The sequence below is a fragment of the Macaca thibetana genome, chromosome 12 (genome assembly GCF_024542745.1).
Source record: "Macaca thibetana thibetana isolate TM-01 chromosome 12, ASM2454274v1, whole genome shotgun sequence".
In the NCBI taxonomy this organism is placed as follows: Eukaryota; Metazoa; Chordata; class Mammalia; order Primates; family Cercopithecidae; genus Macaca; species Macaca thibetana.
This window is the reverse complement of record NC_065589.1, coordinates 51186597-51212149: the sequence shown is the minus strand read 5'-3', so window position 1 is coordinate 51212149 and position 25553 is coordinate 51186597. Positions and strand designations below refer to the sequence as shown.

Sequence of the window (25553 nt, the reverse complement as noted above, 5' to 3'; positions counted from 1 at the left end):
GTGCAGTGGTGTGATCTCAGCTCACTGCAACCTCCACCTCCCGGGTTCAAGTGATTCTTCTGCCTCAGCCTCCCGAGTAGCTGGGACTACAGGCACACACCACTGCACCCAGCTAATTTTTGTATTTTTAGTAGAGACGGGGTTTCACCATGTTGGCCAGGATGGTCTCGATCTCTTGACCTGGTGATCCGCCTGACCCAGCCTCCCAAAGTGCTGGGATTACAGGAGTGAGCCACTGCACCTGGCCACGAGTATAAAATTTAAAAGAAAAACTTGGGTTGTTTTTTATTAAATTTGAAAGTGAACTAATTGAATATTGAAATTGAAACTTGAATTTGATATGTAAAATATTCAAACATATTTGGGATATAAATATAAGTTCTTAATGTCTTTAAAATGTTTTTTAAAAAACCCAGAAATAGTAAGAATCCAGTCACACGAGAGTGTTAATACCTACACGATGGGCTCTGAATACTATTCTTTACTAAAAACAAGTAGTTCTTGGAGGAATAACTGGTTCCAGGGGTGGGGTGGGAAATGACAAACCGAAAATGAATCACCTTATTATGCTGGGAAGTAAGGAAGCTGACCACTGGCCAATGGTGGACAATTTCACCATCAAAAAGAATAATGATGGCAATTTATTGAAACTCACTAATTAAATAAAAATTCATGAATTTGTAATACCCCAAAGAGAAAGCCAAAGTAACAAACACAACTCATTTGTCACAGCTGGAGGTAGTCCATCAACTTCGTACTCTGAAAATTAATAATTAACAGGAAAGAATTAGGTCTTGATCTGCATTTTCTGTGAAAACTCTATTTGTAAGTCACAAAATAGTTGATGAGAGAGAGCTATTCTGACAGAAGTATTCAAATAAATGTAGAAAGGATGATAGAAAAATCACCATTTTACAACATGTAGCGAAATCACTGATTTAGGAAATGAGTATCAATGGCTGCTAAGACTAAAAAGTAAAATATTAATGAGGAGCTGGACATTCCGAGGGTGCCAAAGGGTCATACAACAACTTTACAACCAGGGATCAGGCAGTCACCACCTGAATCTGTTGATGAGTCTTAGCACTATTGAAAGCAGGGCAAATGGGTATTATTTACTTTCTGATGGGATGTAATATGAAGCACACAGTACCACCTTGAAGCATCCATGCCACAAATTTTAGCCCTGAATCTAACCAAGCCTTCATATGTAATTTATAGGTTATAGGGCATGGAAACAGATTGAAAAAAAATCTACAGAATCCAGAATTTTCTGGGACAGCTACCCAGTCTGTTTAAAAAAGCCACTGCTTGAATAAGTGGCAGTTGGGAAAATGATCATGCCTTGTGGTTATCACAAGGCATGATGACCTCTTTTGTCTCATGACAAAAAACACTTAAGAGCAACCTCAACTACAGCAAAACTAACCCTCCACCTTCCTAGTTATTTCTGTGTCTTGAATGTGCACATGTACATATGTATTCTAACTAAAGAGTGTGGTTAGTATGTTGAGTGCTTAGTGTTTCTACTGACCTCTTGTGAAGAATGCAGCTGGCTTGTGATTCCTGCACTCCTTCCCAAATTCTCTGCCCTCTCCTTCTCACCTGCACTGAAGTTCATGAAACTAGTAGCAATTATAGGGGTATAAACAGAAATAGTTCTGTCAGAGGTGTTTGAACTAGAGCAACTCCATCTTGAATAGGGGCTGGGTAAAATATGGCTGAGACCTACTGGGTTGCATTCCCAGACACTGAAGGCATTCTAAGTCACAGGATGAGATAGGAGGTCAGCACAAGATACAGGTCATAAAGACTTTGCTGATAAAAACAGTTTACAGTAGAGAATCTGGTCAAAACTCACCAAAACCAAGATGGCCAGAAGAGTGACGTCTGTTCATCGTCACTGCTACACTCCCACCAGTGCCATGGCAGTTTACAAATGCCATGGCAACATCAGGAAGTTACCTTATATGGTCTAAAAAGGGGAGACATGAATAATCCACCCCTTGTTTAGCATATCATCAATAAATAACCATAAAAATGGGCAACCAGCAGCCCTTTTATTCCTTTACTTTCTTAACAAAGTTGCTTTCACTTTAGGGACTCACCCTGAATTCTTTCTTGCACAAGATCCAAGAACCTTCTCTTGGGTTCTGGATCGGGACCCCTTTCTGGTAACAGTTCTAACTCAAAATAGAGCTTCTCTGAGGTAGTCACATATTCTGGGCATCACAGAGTCCAATGTTATAACATACACCAGATAATGTTTGTGAGTAATAACAATGGTTATAGTTGCATATACTGAGATAAAAGTCATCAAATCTCATCCTCTATGATGGAAATCCGTTTCTGTGCTGTGCAGGATTGTGCTTCAGGGGTCTAAAAAATTTCACCCTAACTGTGTGCAGAATACTAATACTTGATTAGAGCTCTCTTTCTATCAAATGCAGGTAGTTCTAATGGGAATCATGGTCCAAAATATGATACAAATCTCACTGAATCAGCACCCTCAGGCCCCCGTTAAAAAATCTGGAACATTTATATGTGTGTGTGTATCCATCCAGGTTCATTTAACTATTATAGTCACACTGTCAGAATTATTCTGATTTATTTAAAATTTTAATTGGTTGAGTTTCTTAGTGAATAGGTAGATGTGGAGCAATTCCAAGTAAGTGGCAGAGATTAAATATCCTTAAACCTTAATAGGAATATTAGTGTATAAAATAAATTTAATTATGTAATAGCCTATAATCTACCTAGATCAGTGATTGTTTCTTCTCCTTCTCTCGTTCCCTCTTTCTCCCTCTGCCCTTCTCCAGATCCGCTTGAGAATCTTATTAATGTCAGGGTTCCCTTCTGAAAAAGATGTAAACATGAGAAAAATTAGTCCATAATTGCAGAGGGCTCCTGTCAACTCCCCCACTGTGGCAGATGGTATCTTCTGTAGACAGCCACAATAACAGCTCCCATCCCACATGCTCTTCTGCCATGGGATTTGCTGCTCTCCCACCAAGAGGTAGAGTCTAAGTTTTTTCCTCTCGCTTCTGGGCATTCCTGAGTGATTTGCCGAACTGAAAGAATGCAGTAGAAGAAATTTTCTAGGACCTCCAAGGTTAGATCGTAAGAAGCCTTGTGGTTTCCACCTGGGAGTTTTGGAGTGCTTGCTCTTGGGACACACCCCCTTACCACACAGCTGCCATCCTGTTAGGGTCACAAGCTGCAAAAAGAGGTCACATGTGGCCCCTCTGGTTGGCACACTCAGAGCTCATAGCCAACAGCTAACATCCATTGCCAGAGCTGTGGGAGGGAGCCATCCTGGTCATTCATTCCAGTGAGGTCTTCATTTTGACCTCAGATAACAACTGACTGCAGCTGGATAGAGGAGCCCATTCTAGCCCAGCTGACCCACACAAGGAAGAGCAGTAATAATAAATGGTTGTTTTCAGCCACTGAGTTTTTGGGGTGATTTATTACATAGCAAATACAACAAACTGTAACAGCCACCACCCCTGTTGAGAACCACTGCTCGTAATGATTTATTGAGAAAAGGCAATAAGTAACATTTATAAAGTTCAGCTAAAAATTATAAAGCCCTACAACACTAGCTGTATATTTGTGCATCTTATAGAAATCACTACCTAAGTTTGTACAACACTGAGAGCGCTTCTGATATGAGAGGGTTTGGCTTTTTATTTTATTTACAAATCAATAAGAGTAAAACTTGCTGTTCAGAAAGTGTTCTCCCACTTCCACAAGTAAGTAAGTGTAACGTCTGAGTAGTGTTCTACATTGGATTTAATGTTTCAGAATGCAGCAATATATCTCTTTGCCCCTCTTTTTTCCTCCCTTCTCTTTTTCCCTCTCTTACCTTTGTTCCCATCTTGTCCCCTTCCATCCCTATTTATATACACATATAAACCACATACATTAATTACTATATTACTTATGTTCTATGTGGTCAATATTGCAAATCCCCTTATCCCCAACTGACTGCCTAACACTGACTACCTTGATTTTATTTATTTATTTATTGAGACACAGTCCCATGTGTCGCCCAGGCTGGAGTGCAGTGGCACTATCTCGGCTCACTGCAACCTGTGCCTCCGAGGTTTAAGCTATTCTCCCGCCACCACGCCCGGCTAATTTTTTGTATTTTTAGTAGAGATGGGGTTTCACCATATTGGCCAGGCTGCTCTTGAACTCCTGACCTTGTGATTCACCTGCCTTGGCCTCTCAAAGTGCTGGGATTACAGGCATGAACCACTGCACTTGGCCAACTACCTTGATTTTAATACCAGGTAACATTAAGAAAAATCTTTTGAAAAGAATGTGTTATATGCTTTGACCCAGAAATTCCACCTTTAGATATTTTTCCTTAGAAATTAATAGTTAATTTGGAGATTTAGTCACAAGGATGTTTATCACAACTTTACATATTATAGGGGAAAATTAGAAATAACCTACATATACTTCAATAAGCGACTTAATAAATGATGGTATCATGTGCTACAAAATAATATGCAACAATTAAAATTAGGTAAATCTATTCATACTGACACAGCAAGATGTTCAGGATATATTGCTAAATGAACAAAAAAAGCAGGCCAGGAACCCTGACTTACGCCTGTAATCCAGCACTTTAGGGGGCTGAGGTGGGCAAATTGCTGGGCTCAGGTGTTCAAGACCAGCCTGAGCAACATGGTGAAACCCTGTCTCTACAAAAAATATAAAAATTAGCCGGGTTTGGTGGTGCCCGCCTGTAGTCCCCACTACTTGGGAGGCTGAGGCTGGAAGATTGCTTGAGCCTGGGAGGTTGAGGCTGCACTGAACTGTGTTTGTGCCAGTGCACTCTGGCCTTTGTGACAGAGCAAGATCTCATCTTTAGGGAAAAAAAAGGCAAATTGTGAAACACTAGGTATAATGAAATATTTTAATAAGCAACAATCAAATATGTATGTGCATGTATAGAGAAAACTAAAATTATATATACTGCTGTTAACAGAGGATATGTTTGGGTAGTGAGACGATAGCGTGACTTTCTATTTTCAACATTTTGGTATTACACTGATTACTTTGCAATATTAACAACTTTAACAACGTTTTATTTAGGTTGAAACTTTCTAAGAGAGTAGAAAACAACTGCCCCCCTGCCACACGGGGTGATGTGTTAATTTGATTGTTGTAATCATTTTGCAATGTATTCACATATCAAATCACATTGTACATTTAAAATATATACAGTTTTTGTCAAATACTTTTTAAGAAAAATTCATAAAATAAGATAGACTATACTATTGGAACTTATTATCTCTAAAAGTTTTTTTCTCTGTATATGAAGAAATAATTAAGTAAACTTTCAATGAATCCATGTCCTCATGTACAAAGTTAGTTTTGCAAGGAATTCTGTCTTACTTACTATATGTGAATAACTTCTTCTTGGCACCATGCCTCTTATGATTTGTTGATTTGTGGTTTAGGACTTGTGTTACCATATATATTATTTTTCAAAGATTTCAAAATAGTTTTTATATGTGTGTATTCTATATCCTCAATGATATTGTAAATTCCTTGGTTATTGCATTTTCTTTCTATTGTACTATCTTCTGTGATGAATAAACATCAAGTGCTTTGCTGGTTGATGGTATAATTCAGGAGCTGCCAAACTACAGCTCATGGATCAAATTTGGTGAACCATTTGTTTTCGTATAGCCCTCCAGCTAAGACTGGGTTTTACATTTTTAGATGACTGAAAAAAATAACATCTTGTAACACATAACAATTATATGAAATTCAAGTTTAATTGCCCATATACAAAGTCTCATTGGAGTGCAGGTACATTTGTTTACATATTGTCTATAGCTGCTTTCATGCTCCAACATCAGAGTTTTAACAAAGACTGTATGTCCCACAAAGCTGAAAATAATTACTAGTCAGTTTCTTACTAAAAAAGTTTGCCAGCCCCTGAACATAATAAGTGTAAGTAGCATCAGAAAGGTCCCATTAAAAGTGTCCACTATTGTACCTTTAGTAGTATATGATAGATTATATTATTATTCTCAAGTCCTCTCTGCTTCTGTGTAACAGGATTATACATTTATAGCCATGTGGATATGACATTGCAGTGTCATCCAGTAGTATTCTACAAAGTATGCATCCCTGCTCTGATGTCTTTAGGCTGGGTCATGATATGCTTTGGCCAGTGGAACATTAACAGATGTGATGTGAGTGAGGCTTTAAATGTGCTTGCAGAGTTTGGCCTAGGTTCCTGAGCTTCTGTTAGCTGCCATGAGGTAGCAGCCATCTGTTCTGGTAACCATTGGTCCTAGAGTGAGAGACATGCAGAGCAGACCTGAACTTGAAGCCGAGTCAACCCAGCAGGTGTGCAGACCCATGAGTGAGAAATGAAGGTCTCCTGTTGAGAGTCACTAAGATTTGGGGGTTATCTGTTATGCAAAAACTTGACTAATACTGTCGAATTCATCCCTTATTAGTTATGGTGAGATTTGTGTAGCCCTCCTATACTAATAATATAAAAACCGGAAATCTTATTAGGTTTTGAAAGAAGTGATATGGATTACCCCAGGTAACCTGTAAATGTAACATATTTATACTGCTTTATGAGTACAGTCATAAGTTTGAGAAAAGTCTATTTATCTTTTTCACAGAGCTGTTCTAAAGCCTTGAAATCACATTTTCTGTGGATTTATTGTCCAATTGTATAAAAGACACTTGGTTGCTGTTAAAATGAATGAGCTGAACTAGCATGCTTCTCCAATCCTCTACTACTCTTGTCTGATGTATGGGGTGACATGATTTTCTGTATGCATTCTGTTTGTGATTGCTAAGTCTTGAAATGCAAATGTATTTTTACCTACAAAGTGGGAATCTTTTGTTGATATAAAATTTTGCCGTAGTAATAATCTAAATCTATACAAACTTTGTGTTATTTCCCATGGGTATTTAGAATCTGATTATATTAGTGAAGGTGTATAATTTCCTTAAAGCAAGGTTCCTTAACGGTGGCACTATTGACATTTTGAGCTGATTACTTGCTGTGGGGAGCTGTCTGTGCATTCTGCAATGTTTAGCATCCCTGGCCCCTGCAAGTTAGATGCCAGTAGCACATCCCCAGACCCTACTCTTCTTACCCTGTGCAGTCATGACAATCAAAAATGTCTTCATCTGTTGCCAAATGTCCTCTGGGAGGCAAAAATCATCCCATTTGAGAATGACTGCCTTATTAGGGGAGTTCTAATACAGTGTTTTTCATAACTAGTTACACATTATAATAATGTAGTAAGCCTTTTTTAAAAGTCTTATTTTGAGATAATTTCAAAATTACTGAAAAATTGCAATAATAATACACAGAACTCTCATATACCAATTGTTAGTATTTGCCAGATGTGCTTTTCATTCTTTCTCTACATATATACATAAATATTTTACTCTGACTCATTTGGGAATAAGTTGGATACAGGATGCTCCCTTGCCCCTTAATATTCAGTGCTTATTTCCTAAGAACAAGGACATTCTCATACATAATCCCAGTAGGATTAGCAAAAATAGGAAATTTAAGATAACTACAATATTATCTAATCCACAGTTCATATTCAGGCTTTGCCAATTATCCCAAAATGTCCCTTGTGACTACTTCGTCACTGTCCACAATTCAATAAAGGATGCACATGGTATTTTATTGTTGTATCTCTTGAGTCTCCTTTAATTTAGAATAGTTTCTTAGCCTTTCATTGTTTTTTTATAACCTCAGTATTTTTCGAGTGTACAGGCGAATTATTTTGTAGAATGTTCTCGATTTGAGTTTGTCTGATATTTCCTCATGATTAGATTCATGTTATGCAATTTTAGCACAAACATTAGTGAGTAATGCTGTAAACTTCTCAGTGCATCTCCTCAGGAGCCACTTGATGAAGGTAAATCCCTTTATTGGTGAGGTTAACGCTGATCATTTGATTAGGATGTATATTAGTTTCCTAGGGCTGCCATAACAAATCATCACAAACTGGATCACTTATAAAAGGTAGAAAGTTCTCTTGCAGTCTGGAGGGCAGAGGTCCAAAAATCAAGGTGTTGCTAGACCCTACTCCCTCTGGAGGGTCTAGGGGAGAATCCTTTTTATGCCTCCCAGCTTCTGTGACTGCCAGCATTCCTGTGGCTGCATCACTTCATTACTCCCTCCATCTCTGCATGGTCATCCCCTCCTTCTCTTTGTCCATGTCTTCTCTTCTGTCTCTTATCAGGACGTTTGTCATTGATTTAGGGTCCATCTGAGTAATCCCAACTTATCTGATCTCAAGATCCTTAGTTTAATTACATCTGCAAAGACCCCCCCGACCCCGCTACCACCACCATTTTTTAAAAAAAATAAGGTCACATCCCAGGTCCTGGCAATTAATATGTGGACATATCTTTTGGGGGTCACCATTCAAGCTAGCACATTTGGTGGCTGCCAGCTTGTTTCACTGTGAAGTTGTTATTTTCTCTTTGGCATTAAAAAGTAACTTGTAGGAAGACTATGTAAATATTTTATTCCTCATCACAATTCTCACCCATTAGTTTTAGTATTTATTGATAATTCTAACTCAACTGGTGATTTTCTAATTTCATCATTCCTTCTAAATTTATTAGTTAGCATTCTGTTTTAAGAGCTTCTCTCCCTCCCTTCTTTCTTTCCTTCATCCTTTTGTCTTAACAATATAGATGTGTTGATTCTCATTTTATTCACTGGGTTATAACCTATTATTAGTTTTATTTTCATGATCAAATTTTGCTACACCTGGCCTGCAAAAGTCTGCTTGCTTCTGTTTCCTTTGACATGATCTCCATCTTTTTGAGGATTTTTTTTACTTTCTGGCACAAAAAAATGTTCTAAGGTCAGGTTTTTCCCACCTCAGCCCCATTTCTCTAAGGAGTCACTGGATTCTTTTAGTGGGCAATAGTGGGTTTTTTTTTTTTTTTTTTTTTTTTTTGTAGACACTGGATCTCCCTATGTTGCCCAGGCTGGTCTCGAACTCCTGGGCTTAAACGGTCCTCCTGCCTCAGCCTCCCAAAGTGCTGAGATTACAGGTGTGAGCCACCGCGCCCATCTTGGCAATGATATTTAGAAACCAAGATCTTGGTGTCTCAGGAGCTTTTTAGGAAAAAATGTTTTGCGTTCTACTTTGGGAGATTGTAATACGTATATCCTGGGGCAGGGCCCAGAAGAGAGAGAGAGAATGTGTGTGGGTGTATGTGTAAAGTTCCAGGTTGTTCTGTTGCATAACATTGTGTGGGAACCACTGCTGTAATGCATTTAAAACATGATTTAGCTTGTGCTAATTTTTTCAGGCACACATTTTCATCTAAAGGGACAAACAACTGTCTCATATCTTAAATACTGGATACCAGAAAACTAAGCAAGATAAAACCTACAATATCTGAAAGAATTTACTAGGTATTAGATGTCAATGATGGATGTTTAAGATAGAAAATGTGTTGCATAATGTAAAATAATTATTGATTATGAAATCAAGCCAAGTTAGATTCAAGTCTAAATATAATTACAATTTCAATTAAAAGAGAAAGTGGAATTTTTACTTTTAAATTGTATTTCTCTGACTATAATCCCTTTTTCTGTCACTCTCTATCTCACATTATAGAATTCATCACTTTATGGGAAGGGGTACAGGGAACACAAAGGTTTTCACAATGGAATAGAAAAATCATCTATTTCAATACCTGTGCTTGACTATCTTCAATAATAGATAACTCAGAGAAGGAACAAAATTACTTCAGTGAAGTCAACTGTAATGTTGAATAGCTATATCACATTTTGGTATTGAGCGTGAAAAAGCATTTTTTCCTTATGAAATTTTAGGTTAATCTTTTTTTATTTCTTAAAAAAAAGAGCATTCCAAGGTACTAAGATTCATATCGTGGGGAAGAATTTTTTTTCTATCTACAGATGATCAGTGAATATACCGAGACTTTGAGTCTGTAACTTTGCCTTAGTAAAAAGGAATATAATATACCTCCTCTTTCAGAAGATAAATTAGAAGAAAATTCCCCCATTGCAGTGAGAATTATAATTCTTAGCATTAATAAGTAGTAATTGTCATTTTTGAGTATATACCAGGAATTTTACACATTATCTTTATTTTACCAATAAAGAAACTAAAGTTCAGAGAAATGAAAATTTCCCAAGGTCATAAAGTTAGGAAATGGTTAAGCAGGGACTTCAGTCCAGTAAGGATAGGCTAAGTTATGGTACAGTAACAAACAACTCTCAAATCTCAGCAGCTTATAATAACGAAGGTGTAGCTCACGCTGTATGTGCATTGTTGGTGGGCTGTGGTTCCACTCAGTTACAGATTCACTTTAGAATTCAGGCTGACAGTGAAGCCTCTGTCTGTCTGGAGTTGTAGCAGAGGGGAAGGGGAGCACAGAAAACCACACACTGGCTCTGAACGCTTGTATAATACCTGAGAGAAGGAACAAAACCGCTTTAGTGAAGCCAGTAGTGCTGCTGAACAACTATGTCACATTTCGTTGTTGAACAATGGTATTTTGTATTTCAATAGCCAGAGCAAGTTACAGCTAAACCTGATGTCAGTGAGGTAGAGAAGTAGTGTCCTCTGATAGGGAGGGCCAGCCAAATATTTGTGGACAGTAACAGATTGATGTGTGGATGGCGTCATTTAACCTGAAGCCCATGTAATAGTTCCTTGGCCTTGGCAATTGATCTACATTGATCTACAAACAGAGGGAAGCAGAGACTGTTGTCTGATGATGGCAGAAGACTTGATATTGTTCTTTCTCTAACCAATATGGAGCTGCTGCAATCATTTTTCTACCACAAGGAAAGAAGTGTGACAAAAGCAGGAAGGCAGTGTCAAGAGGAAGGGAGCCACAGCACTGAGGACCCCATGAATCTCTGGAACAGTTCACCCTGAGAGTGGTCCACAGTCTGAACTTTCCAGTGATACAGTTTCATACATTCTCTCAGGTTTAATCCAGTTTGCATAAAATCTTTTATTACTTGTATTTCTAAGACATAATATTAAAATCCAAGGCTTAGCATAGTTCTGAACTGTCTTGAAAGAGGCACACATGTGTATATGTATAATATGCTTAATTTTGTGTAAAGCCAATGTAGCAACATTATGAACTTTTTTTTTAAATAAAGAGAAAATGATCTATTAGCATATTACCTAAAACATCAACTATTGGTAGGTTTGTGTATACACTTCCAGTCTCCTCATCCCCACCATGTGCATTTATTTTTACATAGGTTGTTTCATTGCATACAAATAATTTTGTATGCTAGCCTTTTCACTTAAATGTATATTAAAGTTCTTTTCCAACATTGTTGTATAACATTTATAAGGATTGTTGGAACAGCTACATAATATTTCAGCCAATGGCCATAGTATAGTTAGATAAAAATTTTTCCTAATTTTGGACATTTAGGTTGCTTACAGTTTTTTTTATTTCATAGATAATAGTGCCATGCCTGTATAAATGTATGTGTATGAAGGAAAATTGGAAGGGTATATATAAAAACTGATATGATTGGATGCTTTTGTTCAGCCTCTGTGACCTCTAGACCATAAGTTGATGAAACTTACAGAATGTCTTTGTTCTAGAGACTTACACATGTAACACTGGTATCCTTTATTGTGCTAGGATAAAAAATGGTATAAAGATGTTTACAAAATCTTTTTATAAAAATTATGTATAAACATAATTTTTGTTAGATTAAATAATTATTTAGAATAATATTTGGAATAATTGATTAAAATTGAGAATACTAACTTCTGAATGGAAGCTAGTAGGATGGGGGACTTGCTAACATATTAGTAGTAAGTCAGAAGGAAATGCTTATTGCGATAAGTCAATAAAGAATATAGGCACAAATTATCTTGTGCTGGGATCCCCCAATGGCATATGCCATTCATGCAAATGTTTGGCCACTGTCCTCTGAGGAAGGTACACTGAAGGGGTCCAGCTCTATATTGTCCCCTGAGAGTCAGTTTGGTGTTCTGTATGGGTCAGATGGCCCTGCAGGCCTGGCCTGCTCACTGGCCTCCGAGAGCTCTCTGTCTCTGGTCCAGCAGGCCCCAGTAACTTCACAGCTTGAACACTTTCCAGAGAACTCAAGATAGTAGTCCCCTTGCTCACCTGAGATTTGTTTAGATTTTTATCTATTTGTTAGAAATCATTAAAAGGGGCTTAGATGTTGGTATTCAACAGTAATGTCCAGGCAGTCAGTTCTCCAAGCCTATTTACTTTTCTCAGTCTCTTTTAGGAACTGGAAGACCAGTGGATCCTTGATTGGATGTTGAACTTTGTGGCCCTGCTAATCTTGGTCTAGAGGTACAGGGCTGCAACTGTAGATCTTGATACCTATTTCTCATCCCAGGTCTCTAGGTCTCAAACATGATTTCTTGACAGTGATATTAGCAGAAGCATTTAATCTGTGCCCACAGGGGCATTAACAGCAGGGCCAGTTTGTGCAGTGGATCTGATTTCCTAAATCAGGGAATTGTTCCTTGGCAGGGTGTAGGCTGGCTTGGGACAAAGCAGTTGTGAGGAGTGGAATCATAGGGGTGTATATTAGTAGCTTTTGAGCAGAGAACAAAAAAATGGGCCTACATTTCAAAAGAAGCCTAGTAAGAAAGAATCTGCTCATAATAAAGTTGGTCAAGTAGAGGCTCACGAGAAGAGGCTATACCATCTCTTCAGAGACAGTGGGAGTATAGGTTGATCTAGAAGTGAGAGGATCTGTAGCATCTGTTCCCAGAAGTGGGGACAAGGATTAAGGACTGCCAGTGAAAATTAGACCTTGTAAAACAGACAAAATGCAATTCCATGATCGCTGCATAAATGAGCAACTTGTGCAATCACTTTAACTGAAATGACTAATTATTTAACATATATCTTTGGCTAAATTCCATTCAGAGAACACAGAGAAATAATGGCTTATTTTTTTATTACAAATTTTAAAATGTTTAAATTTTCAACCAATGGTTTTAGTATTATCTTAGATATTGCCTTAGAATCTGCTTTTATAGCACTTCTCTTCCAAAAAACTTCCAGTATAATGCCAAGAACATTTATCCTTCATAATTCAAATTTGGAGTTATGCCAAAGCCTGTTATAAATTTTATTTTGATATTTGGTTCTGAATATGTAATGTAGACCAACATATCCTTATTCATTTTCAACAAATGCCAAATTTTCAAAGCAGCGTTATACAAGTGACTTCTTTAGGGTCCTCAGGCTATCTCAGGTGCACAAAATGGAAACTCCCTGAGGGCAGGGCCAAGCTTGTAGTATTCAGTGGCTTCTCCTCAAACTTAGTAAGCCCTTTACTGGCTCAATGGATAATACATGCTAATGAATTTCTTCTTATAGCTATATTTACTGAAAAAAAAGGTTAAGGGGAAGTAGAATAATACATTTTATCGGATGAAGGAACTTGAATGAAGTTCCCATTTGGTGAAATATGTGCTTAGCACATAAACAAAGTATATAGCTGTTTAAAAAGAGACAAGAAGCCAAAAAGTTTGTAGCATGTTTTCTCTTTTCAGTATTCCCCAATCTACAGTTTATTATTCCATTTTCTTAAGGGTTTTTCTCTGCACTCTATAATTACCCTGAAGGACCATCACTAAAGGGCGAATCTGGTACTTCTGCTTGCAGAAGTAGCCCCTTGGTACCTCATGGAGATGAAATTCTCAGGCTTTCAGTTCCCATTTGGTAATAGCCCCATGCACATCCACTCTGACAGGCGACTGATTGCTTTTGGCAGCAGAGTGAAGTGTGTGCACAGGAATGGCTGATGGAGGAAACTCTGCAGAAGAATTCAGGAGTGAGGACAGCCTGGACTGGTTGGGAAGGGGGCAGCTAAGAGAACAGGTGCCATGGATGCTGTTCAACAAGAATGGCAACTCAAAGAGCTGTGGATAACTCACAGGGAGCCCGACTGGCATGTCCACCTTCCCCATTTTCTGAGGGAGCCATTGCCCTCCCATGTATTCTTGGAATCCTTATCCACATTGCTTGCCCAACAAACATTCAGTAAAGACAAATGAGAGAACTTGAGAATAATCCAGAATAGCTTGGTACATGGAGAAAAGCAGTCATAGTATACAGCAATTACTCAGAGAGCTAAGAGTCTGAGGTCTTCAATTTTATTTCTGAATAAAAATTTACTTTAAAGTAGAAATATACTTGGCATCTTTAATCAGTCCCCTGTGAAATGGGCATAATTTCATTAATGTATGCCACACAGATGCTATTGTGAAGATTAATTAATGCTTTTAAAATGTGGACTTCAAATTAAAATTATTTCACCTTGAACCAAATAAAAGACCCTTAAAATTAACAGACATGTATATCTATACATGTTAAATACTAAGGAATTTCCTTTCTTTTTTTCTCTGCTAAAACTGAAAAACCCCAAACAATAGGATATTTTTAACCCCACCATGTAACTGTAATTACTAATGGCAGAAACAATGCTCACATAAATGCTGTAAGACTTAGCAATTCCTTGAAGAATCTGATTCATAAGGGAAAAGTGCTCTTCCGCTATTTTAAGCACTTAGGTGCACGTTCTCTGAGTGAGTCTACTGTCATAGCAACTGATTTACCACAGAAAAGCAGGGAAATGTCTTAAGTCAGGGGTGCTTTTCCTTACCCTTTATTTGGGAATCTTTCCTTGACTTTTCGAATTAAGCTTTGTGACTCAGACAACTCTCATGAAAAATTTCATTCAATGAATAACAATTCTGTGGTAGTTAAAAAATTTCTAAAGTGCCAGGTTTAATGGTTCAGATGTTATGGTTTAGCACCTAAGGTTCTGAAAGCATACCAGAATGTCAGATAGTCATGTCTGACATGACTCTCATTCTCAACGAATGAGAAAATGAACCTGTGGGTCTGTATAAATATATACAGAAAATTCAGATTGAGAGAATCCAGACCAGTCTGAAATTTAAAATTTAAAGTTCATCTGGATCATCCTAGTTTTTTTTTTTTTTTGTTTGTTTGTTTTGAGATGGAGTCACTCTGTCACCCAGGCTGGAGTGCAGTGGCGCGATCTCCACTCACTGCAACCTCCGCCTCCCGGGTTCATGCCATTCTCCTGCCTCAGCCTCCTGAGCAGCTGGGACTACCGGCACCTACCAGCATGCCAGGCTAATTTTTTGTATTTTTAGTAAAGATAGGGTTTCACTGTGTTATTTAGGATGGGATCACCCTAATTTTAATCACATTATGGTTAATATGATCCCACATGGAATTACAAACTACTTTACATATTCCAAAAAAGTCAGTCAAATAACCAATAGCCTGAAAAAAGGTATCCCACATTTAGAAACTGAGGGGAAAAAAATTAATCCTTTGGGGTAGATGTTTTAGTGGCTCCCCATCAATAAACAATGAAACAATTGGTGAGGCGGGAGATACTATGTAATGACTGTTGTGTGACGATAAAGTTCTAAAAAGGGTTTCATTTCCCCTATATTTGAATTTTCTAAAGTCACAAAGGTTTTGTATAAAATGGCCATAGACATTCACCAAATTAAAGTGTTCAACTTGGAAAAGCATATTAACCTTTTAAAAAAGAGGAGCGTAAGAAAAGAAAATACATACCTGAAATCACTTATACAAAACCCTCAGGGTCCAGAAGTGTTTTGTAATTTAGGACTTTTTGAATCTTGGAGTGATAATAAGATAAATTACACCAAATCATACATAAGATACCCAGTGGGGTCTGGGGTAGAACCCTGTAATGAAACAAATTGATACTGCTTCAGTGAAATGTGTGAACATTCACACTGATTGGGATCAATGGAGATTAAAAATAGCCTCAAGTCAGTTGAGGACAAGCTTTGTTGCCAAATGAGTTCACATCAGGTCAGGTTTTGATGCCAAATGAGTTATGAAAAGTCTTTCATTTATCAAATCTCTTTGGACTTCTAAATAGGTAGAAAAGGGATTGTCAACCTATACTGCCTTATGCAATGGCTACTATACTTTTCCCTCTGCTCATTGAGTACACCTGAAAATATGCACTGTTCAAAAAAGAAAACAGATGAATTAAGAAGTGTTGAAGCTACAAGAAGTTAGCAAAGAAAAATAGAAATATTTAGGAACATCTGCCTTTCAACAGAATATTTTTACTGTTTCTAGTAAAAACAATAAGCTGAATGGATGGAAAAACTGACCTGAGATGTAGTGTGATGGTGCATTATTGGCACAAATATGGGCAATTAGGAAAAAACTTCACACAGTAGTGGAATGAGAATGTGAAATGGGGAATAATGTTCTATATATGGGCTGTCTAGCAACAATAGGTATTTTTTAAAGAAAGATTTCAGGCCTGGCGCAGTGGTTCACGCCTGTAATCCCAGCACTTTGTGATCCACTTGAGGTGAGGAGTTCGAGACCAGCCTGGCTAACATGGTGAAGCCCCATCTCACTAAAAATACAAAAATTAGCTGGGTGTGGCGGCAGACTCCTGTAATCCCAGCTACTTGGGAGGCTGAGGCATGAGAATCGCTTGAACTTGGGAGGTGGAGTTTGCAGTGAGCCAAGATTGTGCCACTGCACTCCAGCCTGGGTGACAGAGCAAGACTCCCTCTCAAAAAAAAGAAATACTTCAAAGGAATTAAATTTAACAGAGTTTGAGCAAAGAACAATTCATGAATCAGGCAACACTCAGAACCAGAAGAGCTAGGAAGAGTCCACCCAGAAGAGTGAGCAGCAAGCTTTTATAGTCTGGACACAGAAGCAAAGTAGAGCAATCATCTGATTGGCTACAGCTAGGTATCTGCCTTATCGGGGCTTGGCGCAATGAGCTGGCTGGCTATGATTGGCTGAAACTCGGCTGTCGGTTATACTTCTAAGTTAAGTTTCAGCTTGTTTACATACTAAGTTAGGTTGCAGTTTGTTATACAGGAATCGCAAAGTATGGACACAACTTCAAGCTAATGCCTCGTGCTTATTTAACAGTATTATCATGTGACAGACAAAGCTGTGGAGAGGCAAAGAGTAAGGGATTTGGCATCAGTCAAACTGAAGTAAGCCTCAGCTTCCCCATCTGTGAAGTGGGAGAGTTACAGGTTGTTGGAGGTACAAATAAAACCTTAGCATAGTGTTTGGTGTATGGCTAGCAGTGGAAAAAAGAAGCAACAAAAAGTTTTTACAGTTGGTAAAGATACAAATATCTCATTCATCCAGTATGTTTAGTTGACATCAGTGATGTCACTGGATTACACAGAAATGGGCAATATTCTCTACTAGCAATACGCCTCTGATGAGGCCACTCTTAGGAGAAAAATACATTTGAGTGATGTCTCTTGAATAGAAATCTTGCTTTGGTTATACCTTAAAATAACATCAAAGTGACTATAGTAAGTCAAAACTTAATTGTACATTTAAAAATAACTAACAGTGTAATCGGATGGTTTGTAACACAAAGGATAAACACCTGAGAGGGTGGATACCCCCTTCCCCATGGTGTGATTATTATGCATTGCATGCAGGCATCAAGATGTTTCACGTACCCCAAATATGTATACCTAGTATGTACCCATAAACATTTAATTTTTTTAGAAAAGAAGAAAGAACTTTTTTTTTTTTTGTCATTGTTGTTAAGATAACTAACTTCCCCATTCTGGCCCACTGCCCTAAACTTTCCACTTTGTTTTGTGTGATACTGGGTTTTATATCAACCAGTGTAGAAGCCCCCAGAATTTGGCTACATCTGGGTTCAGAAAACTATTTTCTTCTCCAGTTTTCTGAATTAATCTTATTTCTTGGTTGTCATATCTCATAACTCACATCCTTCTATGTAGTGAATTTTGAGCTTTCTCTTTCCCCTTCATCATAAAGCTACATACCTGAAAGACAGCGAGCCATTCCCTTTTATCACTTTTCTTCAATTTTCACTATAAAACTAATTCATATACTTTGTTGAATTTTCTTTTTAAAAGCACACACACATATATGTGTGAAGTAAACAAGTAAAAGGAAAAAAATCTACCATGAACTTTCACAGTTTCATTACCTCAATTCCACTCTCCAAAGATAATTGATGTTAACCATTAGGCCTGTGATCTTCCAAACAACTTTTTAGGTATATCCATAACCATTCACATTTTATGTGTTAGGGAGAAATTTATTGTTGATGACTTAGTAAAAATAAAGTAATTCTATACATACTGTTCTGCAGCTTGGTTTTTTTCATCTTCTAACAATGTACTATGGACATCTCATATTGTTACAAATATAACTTTCCCATTTTTGTAGTAAGTTGTGTTCTTTAAGCATAATTGTGTGTAGTCATTAATTTATTCATTTGTTTACTTAAGTAATATCTGTTGATCATCAAAATGAGGAAAATATGTGCTAGTTGCTGTGGAAAATACAAAGTTGTAAGATACATAGTTTTTGCCTATTAGATTCTTATTATAATCTGGAAAAATAAGACACAAAAATATATAACAATGATATTAAGTAGTATAAGTCAGAAGAAAGTAAATTAACTTTTAAAAAGCTGACCAGGAAGGCTTTTTAGGAGATTTTGGATTTGTACTGAGATTGGAAAGATTGATTGGATTTCAACAAATGTAAAAGAGGTTAAAAAAAATCACATTAGCCAAATCTTCAAGGGAAGAAAAAATAGGACATGTTTAAAGGAAGGTCACCTCATTTTGTCAAATCCAAATGTACTGATTGTAAAACATCTTGATTTCAAAGATATTAAAAAGTGGGAGGGTGGGAAATATTCAAGTTAAATCAAGAAAATATAGCATTTGGTCAATTTGATTGGAGTGGCAGATTTCCAGAAGGTAGAACCAGTGCTAAATCTGAACAGTAAGTAGAGCCGATAATGGAGAATCTTGAATGCCAGGGTAAATCTGATATTTTCTGTTTTTATTTTTTTCCCAGATATTTCTTTTTTATTAAAAGCTATTAGAAATTAGAATGAGACCAGATAACCTAATCTTAAAGAATAAGTCAGCCGGGCATGGTGGCTCACACTTGTAATCCCAGCACTTTGGGAGGCCAAGGCAGGTGAATCTCTTGAGGTCAGGAGTTCGAGACCAGCCTGGCCAACATGGTGAAACCCTGTCTCTACTAAAAATACAAAAATTAGCCATGCGTGGTGGTGTGCACCTGTAATCGCAGATACTCAGGAGGCTAAGGCAGGAGAATCCCCTTGAACCTGGGAGGCAGAGGTTGCAGTGAGCTGAGACTCTGCCATTGCACTCCAGCCTGGGTGACAGAGCAAGACTCCATCTCAAAAAAAAAAAAAAGTCTATATTCTAGAGTTCTCATTCAAATGATGTCTTTAAAACTATTGGTACATTTTGGCAGCCTCTTCCATTGGCTGTTTCTTTCACTAAAAAGTTAATATTTTAAAAATTAATTTGCTCATGTGTTATTTCATGTGCCCAGTATTATGCTAGGCGCCAGGGTATCATTGGTGAGCAGGACACATTCTTAGCTCCCAGTGCTCATAGCCTGGTTGACAGACTTTCCAGCACCTTCTCCTCACTTCCCAGACATCATCTGCGTCAAACTTTGCCTGCCTATCAACCATTAAAAATAAGCATCACCTAGACGTCACCTTCTGCTGCTTCGGCCTTGTTCCTGGTTTGTGGTTATGATTTCCTGTTTGCCTTGCTGAACTATGATTTCTTGAAATCCCCATGCCCTTTCTTAACTCCTAGGTGACTTTTTTCCCCAATGTACTTTTACTTAAAGCAGAACTATTTACAAATAAAATTTTATTTTTGTTACAGCATCTTCATAATTATTTTCTAAAATTAGAAAAAAAGTTGGCTTTTAGATTCCCTTAGTGTTGATGAAGACAACTGCAATGAAGATGCTGTTGTGGACTTAGAAATATGCTAAAATCCACCACAAAAAGTTTCCTTTTATAAACACATATGGAGAAAATCTCTATTTGGGACAGAATTTGGCATGAAGCTCTGCATTCACACTTAAGATTTTTAGTTTCCTTGAGAAATTGACCCCTCTAGTGTTACGAAATGTCCCTCTTTGTCACTAATAGTATTCCTTCTCCTGGAGTCTACTTCATCTCATGTTAATACAGCTATTCTAGTAGTCAGCCTTCAGGATAGTCCCCAGTCATCCCTACTTCACAGTATATAGACCTTTGTGTAGTCTTCTCTCACATTGTACCACAGTTAGTCTGTGTGACCAATAAAATATGGCAGAAGTGATGTTATTTCACTTCTGAGATTAGATTATAAAAGACTATGGCTTCTGTCACAGCTCCTGCCCTTGCCTCTCTCTCTCTCTCTTTTTCTTGGATCACCTCGGATCACTTCCTCTCAGGGAAGGCATGTCATAAACAGCTCTGTGGAGAATCTAGGTAGCAAGGAGCTGATGCCTCCTGCCAAGCACCACATAACTGGGCTTGGGTGCAGATCCTTCAGACTTGGCCAAGCCTAACTCCTAGACAATGAGAGACCTCGAATCAATACCCGGCCAAGCCACTCCAGATTCTTGACCTACAGAAACAATGAGGTAATAAATGTATGTTGACCACCCCACATTTGGTGGTTGGTCAGGACTCATAAGACTCAAAAGAAGGCTATATTCACAGCTACGGTTTATTATGACAAAGGATACAGAGAAAATAGCAGGATAAATATTTTTACTGGGCGGAGTCCAGAGAGAACCAGTATAGGCTTCAGAGTCTTTCTTCATTAGAGGCCACACAGGATGTACTTTCCCCCTAGCAGTAACTTACAGGAACATGTGTGAAATATCTCTACCCAGGATCCAAAGAATTTTTGGTATGCTGGTCACATAAGCATATCTTGCTATGTGACCAACCATGGCAACTGAAATACAGGACTCCAAGAATGAAGCCAGGTGCACATCATTAATCTTGATACTTGTACGAAGCAACCTGAAAAGCTAGTATAGCACAATCCATTGCTTCAGGTGTACACAACAAAATCATCAATCCCTGACATCCAAGAGCCATGTTCTCAGTGACTGGCAAAGGGTCAATCATGGTTCTAGGTTCTGTTGGAGCCATGCAAGGAATAAAGGACCACATCTGCTCTGTTAACTCTTTCCTCACAAAAGGTGGCCAACAGTCAGCACTAACTGCAAAATATATAGATAAATGAGACTTTAGATAATTCCAGCCCCCAGACTTCAAGTCTTCCAGCTTAGCCTCCAAGCACTTTAAAGAAGAAACAAGCATTCCCCACTGTGTTCTGCCAGGATTCTTGACTCACACAAACTACATGAAATAAGAAATGTTTATTGTTTGAAGCCGCCAACTCTTGGGGTAGTTTGTTATACAGCAATAGATAAATATACAGGGTAGTATTTTACTGTTCTTTCCAAGTGTGGCAATTTTTTATTGAATGACCAATATGAATTTTATATTTTAGGAAACTGGATTTTGTTGTATTTCATTAAATAGTACTAGGCTTCTGTTTCATTGCTAACTAAGTTACAAGTAGAATCCTCTTGAGGATTGCTCTCAAGTTTGTTAAGGTGGGTCCAGGACAGTCTTTATCTTAGGGCTAACTTATATCTACTACTAACCTGATAACAGGCCAGGTGCAGTGGCTCACCCTATAATCCCAGCACTTTGGGAGGCCAAGTTGGGCGGATCACTTGGGGTCAGGAGTTTGAGACCAGCCTGGGCAACATGGCAAAACCCTGTCTCTACTAAAAATACAAAAATTAGCCAGATGTGGAGGTGTGTGCCTGTAATCCCAGCTACTTGGGACGCTGAGGCATAAGAATCGCTTGAACCTAGGAGGTGGAGGTTTCAGTGAACTGAGATTGTGCCACTGCACTCCAGCCTGGGTGACAGAGTGAGGCTGTTTCTCAGTAATAATAATAATAGTAAAACTGATAGCTGTCTATAGACTATTTGGAGGATTGGTAAACTTTTTTGGTAGTGGCCACATAGTAAATATTTTAGACTTTGTAGGCCACACACAGTCTGTTGCATATATTTCTTTGTTTTTTCAATCCTTCAAGAATACACACATCATTCTTAGCTTGTGAGCTGCTGAAAAAGTCTGTGGGCTGGATGTGGCCTGTGAGCTGTAGTTTGCCAACACCTGATGTCCTGTGCATTAAGAGGTCTCTCTATTTTGGTTGAAAGGACCATTAACTAGTCCAAGCCTTGTGTAAGTTCCAAATATTTTTCTGCCTACTCATTCTCATGGTTCTTTCCCCAGCCTTGGGTAGTTTCCTGTCATGCTTGTCCAGAATAGCACGCAGTCAAATACCTGAATGAACCTCTCTGTAGATTTACCAGACCCTGCAGCTCCCTCCTTGATGGTACTCAGGGTTACAAATCCTAAACACCTTAAGTGCTCTGAACTCTGGGTTCCCCCTTCCAGTGCTGTTATTTTCTTACATATAGTTATTCCTCTGTGTTGGTTCCTATGTCTAGCGAATATAAATTTCTAACAGAAACTGTTTCATTCTACTTAATATCTTCCTTGTTAAACACAGTACCATATTAACACATATGCAGATCATCATCGTACCATTAACAAAAGCTATATCTCAATGGCCACAGGATTTCTAGTTGAAACAAATCTTAAATGATCTATCTGATCTTAGTCCAATTCTAAGCCTTCCTAGTTGTGAACATGTACATTTGAGGGTCATACTCTACTTTTTAAGGTAGCCCATTTCACCGTTGGACAGCAATAATTATCAGAAAATGTACTTCATAATGAGCTAAAATATAATTCCTTATCACATGGACTTTTCAGTTCTTATTAAATTTACATTCAACCTAAATCTAGAGGACCTTTTCTTACCAATTGCTGTTAACCCTTGTTGTGCATCATTGATTCAGTCTGTGAATATGTCTTGAGTGTCTTCTCTGTGCTAGGTTCTGTGCTGAGTTTGGGCTGGCAGAGGTGAGAAAAGGGAGGTAATGATTGGGCCTCATGCATCTTTCAGCTTGGTGGGTTATTTTGAGAGAAATCTAAGCATGCAAATATGTGTAAAATTTACAACGTGGTATGTGCCCTGAAGAAGCATGGTGTGATAACACTAGGTATAGGAAGATTTGTCTTAGTCAGGGAAGTTAGGGAGGACATTCTCGAGGAGCTAATGATTTGAGATCTGAAAGCAAAATGGGAGATAATCAGACAAAATAAAGATGAGAGATTTTTAGGAAGAGAGGTCAGCCTGAGTGAAGGTACTGGGGTGAAAGAGAGCAACTATTTTTAAATCTAAATGTAGGACTTTCAGATAACCCTGTTAAATACTCACTCAATGAATACACTCAATCTCAGAAATATCACTCTATCACTGAGAACATGTTTCTGATATTTTCGGTGTACTTGTAGAAGCAGATTTCATTCCAATATAAGAAAGCATTTTGCATTGCTCTTTGGAAAGGTATTATTGTCCCTACCTCAGGTTTTGTGGGGCCAGAAGCTTATACAGGGCCCCCAGAAGGCCCTTTTTAAGAAAAAAATATAAACTATACATACAAAATTTAGTACAGGGTCTGAAAGAAGACCTTGGCAGTGAGAAGCACCAAATGGAACATTTCATTAGGTTCAGGGTAAAAAATCTACCTACTGTCTTTACAGATTTGGACAAAGGGTATGTGACCATACATTGGTGAGGTAATCAAGAGATTTCATATTGTATAGAAATTTGGACTTCATAGACCTGTAAGTTTCCTCCAGATTCAAACATTTTGTGTTTATTTGGCTTACGTTTGAGAATGGAATAGGTCAAAGTTAGCCTCCTTGCAGTTTTGGCCCCCTGCCCCTACTCAGCTGGTTTGTAGAATGAATTATCTGATGGCCAAACAATGATGGGGTGTTGGCTGGATGCGGTGGCTCACATCTGTAATCCTAGCACTTTGGGAGGCTGAGGCGGGTGAATCACTTGAGGTCAGGAGTTTGAGACCAGCCTGACCAACATGGTGAAACTCCGTCTCTACTAAAAATACAAAATTACCTGGGCGTGGTGGCACATACCTGTAACACCAGCTACTTGGGAGGCTGAGGCAGGAGAATCGCTTGAATCCAGGAGGCAGAGGTTGCAGTGAGCCAAGATCATGCCATTGCACTCCAACCTGGGCAACAAGAGCAAAACTCCATCTAAAAAAAAAAAAAAAGATGTGGTGTTTGGGACTGTGTGGGTGTGGTATGGGTGTGGTGTGGGTGTTGGGGGTAGAGGAGTATATACTTAAGACTCTGAAGTAAATGAATCCTAAAGTTAAATGCCTGGCTTCCACCTCTAGTCAACCGTTTTGTTCTAGCACTCACATCTCAAGTCATAGAATGAGAGCTAAAATGTCTTATGAATCAAAGGCTGGGTTTGAGTCACATGCCAACCAATGTGTGCTCATGGAGAACACCTCAGTGACAGCCCAGAGACAGCATCTCCACCCCACTCCTGACTATTCACCTCACACCCGATTCCTCTGTCCAGAAGAGGCTTGAGGAGAGGGCATGGATGTTTAGTGCCATCCATCCTCCCTGCTGTGTACATGCATTATGGTGCTTACATGGCACCACTGTCAGAAGGAAAAGAGTGAGTATCGCAAATAAGGACTTCCTACCCCACGACAAAAACAGAATCTTTGCAGCCAATTATGTGCTGAATCATTATTATAAAACAGGAAGAATCCTAATAACAACAAAAGATTAAGAGCAGCACTGCGTATGTATGAGCACTTCTGCATTCCCAGAGCAGTTGTCTGGGCGATTATAAAGCTCTTAGCAAACTTTAATTAGAGCTCACAGGTTGGTAAGTTACATGGCTAAAGTTCTTGCTAGTGTGGTCACCAGAGAAGTAAACTCAGGTGAGGTTAAATGGTCAATTTATGGACACCTGGCCATGCTCATCTGTGTTTGCTTTTCCAGTCTGTCAGGTTCTTTGGAATCTGACTTGTTAGCAGCTCTGCCAGGCCCCATCCCCTTGCTTGCAGGTGCTCACGTCTGAAGCTAATGTGTTAATCTTATCAGCTCACGAGCCTGGGGTTCAGCCACGCCAAGTCTGGACCTGCTGGCTTTCTTTGGAGTCAATCTGCAAGGGACATCTCTGAGCCCAGGGATAACAGTCCTGAAGTCAGTAGATTGCCAGGCATTATGTGGAAACAAGGACGCTGCTTTCCAGTAGGCAATAATTGACTTCAAAGGACTCCAAGTTGGTTTAAGTTTTTTCTACTTTAACATTTAGGAACAGTGGAAAAACATACTTTTTGTTATTTGTGTCTTCTCAGAAATGGTTACCACTTCTAAGAAGATGGGAAAATTTTAAGGTTAGTAAGGAGATAAGAAATGAAATCCCCTTGAGGATATGTAAAAAGCTAGTGCTTCTCTGTCGTGTGTGTCTCCCACCCCACCCAGGCTTCCCGGGTGTCTTTGGTTTGTGCCCCATGAGGACACATGTGAGTTCTATCTCAGGCAGGGGCTCTGGGATCAACGGTGGGTGAGTGAGTTTGTTCACCCTGGATTCTGCCTCTGCTCCTTAGGAATTTCTCAAACATTAAG

At 38.5% G+C, this 25553-nt stretch overlaps 1 long non-coding RNA gene across 1 annotated transcript; it reads right to left on the bottom strand.

Moving 5' to 3' along the window:
- Positions 1 to 470: 470 nt before the first annotated feature.
- LOC126932024 (uncharacterized) lies at positions 471 to 15944 on the bottom strand. The gene is made up of 5 exons (XR_007718086.1): positions 15658 to 15944; positions 10323 to 10478; positions 2757 to 2856; positions 1535 to 1625; positions 471 to 759 (listed from the first exon to the last, which is right to left on the bottom strand). It is a non-coding gene; the product is annotated as an uncharacterized LOC126932024 (long non-coding RNA).
- Positions 15945 to 25553: the final 9609 nt, after the last annotated feature.